Below are 5,358 nucleotides of genomic sequence, written 5' to 3' on the forward strand. Positions count from 1 at the left end.
TTATTTTTTTGTAGTATCTGTCTGGGTTTGATATCAGAGTAATGATGGCCTTGTAGAATGAATATTGGAGTATTCCATCCTCTTCAGTTTTTTGGAATAGTTTGAGAAGGATAGGTATTAGCTATTCTTTATATGTTTGGTAGAATTCCCCTCTGAAGCCATACATTCCTGGACTTTTGTTTGCTGGGAGTTTTTTTTAATTACAAATTCAATTTCACTACTAGTGATCAGTCTGTTCAGATTGTGTATTTCTTCGTGATTCAGTCTTGGAAGGTTGTATTTTTCTAGAAATTTGTCCCTTTCTTCTAGGTTATCCATTTCGTTGGCATATAACTGTTCATAGTTGATTAATTGTATCTCTGTGTTATCAGTTGTTATTTTTCCTCTTTCATTTCTTATTTTGTTTATAATAAGATAAACTTTCTTCTTGATGAGTCTGGCTAAAGGTTTGTCAATTTTGCTTATCTTTTCAAAGAACCAGCTCTTGGTTTCATTGATTTCTTTTTCTTTTTTTTTTTTTTTTTTGGTCTCTATTTTCTTCCTTTCCTCTATGACCTTTATTATTTCCTTCCTTCTGCTGAATTAGGGCTTTCTTTGTTCTTCTTTTTCTAATTCCTTTAGATGGAAGGTTAGGTTGTTTATTTGAAATTTTACGTGTTTTTTGTTTTCTTCTTTCTACCCTCACTTTCTTATCATTTTCCTTCTGTCCAAAATGGCTTTGTCCCGTTTTCTATAACAATCAAACTCTCACTCACAGTTTTTTAGATAGTCATATGAATCTAGAGTTCCCTTAGTGTTTATTTTTACCCTCTGAGTTCTTTTATTTTTTCACTAATATGTACAGTACTTTTACATAATTGTTATTAATGTACACATTTCATTTTGTGTCCAGCTTTTGTTTAATTGAAATATAGTTGATTTATAATATTGTGTTAGTTTTAGGTGTATAGTAAAGTGATTCGGTTATATATGTATTTTCAGATTATTTTCAATTATACATATTTTTTCAGATTATTTTCCATTATAGGTTATTAAAAGATATTAAAAATATTATGCAGTAAATCCTTGTTGTTTATCTGTTTTATATATAGTAGTGTGTACCTGTTAATCCCCTACTTCTAATTTATCCTCCTCCCCCCTCCTTTCCCCTTTGGTAACCATAAGTTTTTTTTCTATGTGTGTGAGGCTGTTTCTGTTTTGTATATTGATTCATATGCATTATTTTTTAGAGTCCATATATAAGTGATATCATATAATAATTGTCTTTGTCTGACTTAACTTCGCTTAGTATGATAATCTCTAGGTCCATCCATGTTGCTGTTCTTTTTTCTGGCTGAGTAATATTCCCTTGTATACACGTACCACATCCTCTTTATCCATTCCTCTGTTGATGGACATTTAGGTTGCTTCCATGGCCTGGCTATTGTAAATAGTGCTGCAATGAACATTGGGGTGCATGTGTCTTTTTGAATTATGGTTTTCTCTGGGTGTATGCCCAGTAGTGGGATTGCTGGGTCATATGGTAATTCTATTTTTAGTTTTTTAAGGAACCTCCATACTGTTCTCCATAGTGGCTGTATCAATTTACATTCCCACCAACAGTGCAAAAGGGTTCCCTTTTCTCCACACCCTCTCCAGCATTTATTGTTTGTAGATTTTGTGATGATGGCCATTCTGACTGGTATACGGTGACACCTCACTGTAGTTTTGATTTGCATTTCTCTAATAATTAGTGATGTTTAGCAGCTTTTCATGTGCTTCTTGGCCATCTGTATGTCTTCTTTGGAGAAATGTCTATTTAGGTCTTCCACCCATTTTTTGATTGGGTTGTTTGGTTTTTTTGATATTGTGCTGCATGAGCTGTTTGTATATTTTGGAGATTAATCCTTTGTCCGTTGATTCGTTTGCAAATGTTTTCTCCCATTCTGAGGGTTGTATTTTCGTCTTGTTTATGGTTTCCTTTGCTGTGCAAAAGCTTTTAAGTTCCATTAGGTCCCATTTGTTTATTTTTGTTTTTATTTCCATTACTCTAGAAGGTGGGTCAAAAAAGATCTTGCTGTGATTTATGTCAACGAGTGTTCTTCCTTTGTTTTCCTCTAAGAGGTTTATAGTGTCTGGTCTTAAATTTAGGTCTAAAAATACGGAACGCTTCACGAATTTGTGTGTCATCCTTGCACAGAGGCCATGCTAATCTTCTCTGTATCATTCCAATTTTAGTATATGTGCTGCTGAAGCAAGCGCTAGTTGTAGACTTTTTCATGATAGCCACTCTGTATGTCCAGCTTTTTAATTTTTTGCCTTAACATTATTTCATTTGCACATGAACCTTATCAATATAGCCCACATATGGCTCAGTATTCTCTTCTATTAATCTTATAGAACACTTCAGAAAGAGATGACATCATCAGAGTCAAGTACTGTCTTTTTGTAATACAGATATATATTCTAGACTAAGAGGTAATTTGCAGCCACTGGAAATGCTAAACAAAATAAATCATTAGGGACATAATTGATCAGGAATGTGACTACAGTTGTCAATTAGTCTGCAGGGTACTGGTTCCAGGACCCACTACAGATACCAAATCCCTGGATGCTCAAGTTCCATAGTCAGCCCTCTGTATCCATGGATTCCGCATCTGCCCAGGTGCAGAACCTGCAGATATGGAGGGCTGACTGTATTTACTGAAGAAAATCTGCATGTAATGGACCTGCACATTTCAAATCCATGTCGTTCAAGGGTCAACTGTATATGCTTAAACAACAGAACAGGTCTGTGAAATAAAAGGACTCTGTTACTTTGGGGCACTATACTGTGGTTTTTAAGTGTTATTTGACTAAATTAACAATTAACCTAGATGTTTTTCTACTGTGTAGATGCTACCTAATTCATGTACAGAGTTAAAGCCACAATCTTTTACAAATTGAGAAATTACATATATAGAAAGAATAGTTCTCTTTCTGCTTTCAGCTGTAGTCAATAATCTTTTTTATTCTCCAGATAGTACAATCTAGCCTTTAGCAGTACAATATTGCTTTGAGTTATTTTCTTGCTGGTTGCCCTGGGGATTAAAATTAGCATCATAATTTAAAACAACCTAATTCAGATTAATACTAACTTAATTTCAATAGTATACTTTGCTCCAATATAGCTCCTTTCCCACCTCCTCCTTCATGCTGTTATTGTCATACAAATTACACCTTTATTATGCATTATATACTATGCGTATGTTATACACTATATTTACTATACCTTACAAACTCATTGATACAATTTTATAATTATTGCTTTATGCTGTTGTCTTTTAAACCATATAGGAGAAGAAAAGAGTTATTAAGAAAAATACATTTATACTGTCTTTTATATTTACTGATTTACCTTGTGCTTTTTATTTTTGTATTGAGGTATGATTGACATACACAAAGGCTGCACACGTTTAATGTATACATCTTGATGAGTCTGAAGATAAGCATACACCTGTGAAACCATCACCATATACAATACCATAAACTGAACTATCACTTCTAAAATTTTTCTCCCTGTCATTTTTTTTTTCTTTATGAGCGTAAGTAAAACTGTGTACCCTTTAATCAACACATCATGTGGAATTGAGTTACTCTCTGGTGTTCTTTCATTTCAGCCTGAAGGACTCTCTTTAGTATTTCTTATAGGGTAGGTCTCCTAGTGACTAATTCTCTTAGTTGTTGTTTATCTGGGAATGTTGTAATTTCTTCTTCATTTCTGAAGAACAGTTTTGCCAAATATAGGACTCTTGGTTGACAATCTTTTTCTTTTAGCACTTTGAATATGTAATCCCATTGCCTTCTGGCCTTGATGGTTTCCAGTATTTGGGGCAAGGTTTGACAATCACTCTCTTAAAGAGATAGAGCTGGCACAAAATCATCGCTCTACAGTGGGGAGCAGGTAGGACTGCTGGGAAACTCATTCCAAGGGGTGATGTAGCAATCTTCAAATGTGACTCATGTCAACTGAAGTCTAACGTGAAGTAGAGGTTTGTTTCCTGAGGTATTCAACTCTACCTAATCATGTCAGACAACATTCCCAAAGATGAAATATTTTGAAATAAGTTGGCACTCACCAAGGAGACACTTTGTAGGTGAAAGAAAATCAAGTTGGGGGGAGCCACATGTGCAAATCAGACTTCAGAAAGGGTGTTGTCTGATTAGGAAATTCAGCTACTATGCAGGAGGACTGTACGAGTGGAGAAAAAGGTGAGAGGTTGGTAGTGACTACATTTTAGTGGGCCTTTCAGTCACCCCACAGAAAGTGGACACGATACTGATGGATATGGTGGAAGATAAAATCAGATTTACTTTCCAGATGTTTGTTAAAGTAAGGGAATTAGGGACATCCTTGCTAGTTCAGTTACCAAACACTGTGAACTCAATCCCAAAGCAGCCTAAGGACAGCCTGAAGGAAAAAGTGAGGGATGTATAGAGACTCAATACTCTGGCCAGTAAGCACATATTTGTTCAAGAAATGAGACAGCATTAGGCCCCCTTACAGGGAAGCAGGAGAGCAGTGAACCCACACAGTGAAGTAGACTTAAGTAGAGGAAAGACCTTTTATGTTTTGTCTGATCATTGCCACTCTACAAGTTACCTGACCAGGGAAACAGAACTAAGCTAAAGTTTTAAATGAAGGTCAGAAACCTACGGATTTGAGGAAGATGGTCATAAAAAGAGGCTATAGAGTAATGTTTCCTCCCAGGGAAGGAAGGAATAAGCTTTGAGGTCATATTGAACTGGTTTTATACAGTGACCTGGCCACTTTGTCACTTTATTAACTTCCTCATAGTTGTGAGGATTAAATTACTTTTAAAATAATACTTGTATATATCACTTATTGCTGTGTATGACATTGTAGACACTCAATAAATTATTATCATTATTATTCTTCAATCATAGAATATTTCTTTGGAATAAGAGATGGAGTAAAGGTTTTGCTCAAACAAATTATTTTTCTCTAGCAATTATTTCTAGAACCTATGAGGGACATTGTGCTGGATGATGAACAGAAACTCCTGCAAGAATCAATGTTGGTGAGTCACCACACAATTAAACTTAGAATCATGGTGGGAAAGGTAGTCAAAGGAATACGTAATATAATTATCCAATATACAGATGAAACCCTGACAAAATGCAATAGTAAGTCAAATTTTGAAGATAAAATATAAAAGTCAGTAACCCACAGGAAACCAGTGTACTATTTAGTTACTTTAAAGCCGTGTTATTAAAAGCCATGTTATTAAAAATTTGAGATAAATGTTTTTAAAAGCAAAAAATAGCTATTCAAAATAGCTTTATTGACCCTTCACCTCCTTCCATTACTATGTTTAT

At 34.8% G+C, this 5,358-nt stretch overlaps 1 non-coding gene across 1 annotated transcript; it reads right to left on the bottom strand.

Annotated features, from left to right (window-relative positions):
- Positions 1–2,134: 2,134 nt before the first annotated feature.
- Positions 2,135–2,241, bottom strand: LOC137757572 (U6 spliceosomal RNA). The gene has a single exon (XR_011072411.1). It is a non-coding gene; the product is annotated as a U6 spliceosomal RNA (small nuclear RNA).
- Positions 2,242–5,358: the final 3,117 nt, after the last annotated feature.

The sequence above is a fragment of the Eschrichtius robustus genome, chromosome X (genome assembly GCF_028021215.1).
Source record: "Eschrichtius robustus isolate mEscRob2 chromosome X, mEscRob2.pri, whole genome shotgun sequence".
In the NCBI taxonomy this organism is placed as follows: domain Eukaryota; kingdom Metazoa; phylum Chordata; class Mammalia; order Artiodactyla; family Eschrichtiidae; genus Eschrichtius; species Eschrichtius robustus.